Source organism: Poecilia mexicana, unplaced genomic scaffold (assembly GCF_051168715.1).
Source record: "Poecilia mexicana isolate PSO_F unplaced genomic scaffold, ASM5116871v1 scaffold_17, whole genome shotgun sequence".
In the NCBI taxonomy this organism is placed as follows: Eukaryota; Metazoa; Chordata; class Actinopteri; order Cyprinodontiformes; family Poeciliidae; genus Poecilia; species Poecilia mexicana.
This window is the reverse complement of record NW_028263386.1, coordinates 3,501,312-3,502,086: the sequence shown is the minus strand read 5'-3', so window position 1 is coordinate 3,502,086 and position 775 is coordinate 3,501,312. Positions and strand designations below refer to the sequence as shown.

Sequence of the window (775 nt, the reverse complement as noted above, 5' to 3'; positions counted from 1 at the left end):
CAGCTATTCACCTAATGCACGCACTTATAGAAAAGTCTGTGAGGACTTCTGACATTTCAATGCAGGAATTCCTTATCAGATGTCAAAAGTCCAAGGAAATCTCAGACAAGACTGAAAGCCATTAACAATCACCAATCGGTTTTAATTAGTGAGATTTTGACTCTTCTATAATAAAATGTGTCTGAACACTGAGTCTCATCTTCTGAACATAAAAAGCTCCTTCCATTTATCCAGGTACATCAGGTTAAATCTAATGCCATTATTCCATCTGTGAAGCTGCATAACAGCAACACTTACTCTGAGGGAAGACATGAAATAGTATCATGTTTCCATGCTTGTTAAAAAGTCAGAAAGAGCTTTCTGGATAAATATCCAAGATTTGTTTAATGAACTGAAAGCTTCCCTGACATTTTCTGGGAAAGCCATATAATCCCTAAATAACTCTAAATAATACTGGTGTAATATTTAATATTGGTATGTGGGGTATACTTTGAAAAAAAGGCTACATTTTTTTCTCTGTGGAATGTTTTACACTAATAACATATTCTTTAAAATAAATTCAGTATTTTGTGAAACCTTTCCTCTACTTATGAAAACCTACTTTCAGTTTTCCGACCTCAGAGGTAGTTGGGTTTTCCTGTACCAAACAGATAATAGCCCTCTTTGGTTTAAGGAATGCATAATGCTACGACTCTGGTGGGACTTGAACCCACAACCTTTGAATTACCTCATTCTGTCTAGAAGTCCAATGCGCTATCCATTGCGCCACAGAGCC

At 36.3% G+C, this 775-nt stretch overlaps 1 non-coding gene across 1 annotated transcript; it reads right to left on the bottom strand.

Moving 5' to 3' along the window:
- Positions 1 to 688: 688 nt before the first annotated feature.
- On the bottom strand, positions 689 to 775 carry trnar-ucu (transfer RNA arginine (anticodon UCU)). Its single transcript is given in 2 exon segments — positions 689 to 724; positions 739 to 775. It is a non-coding gene; the product is annotated as a tRNA-Arg (tRNA).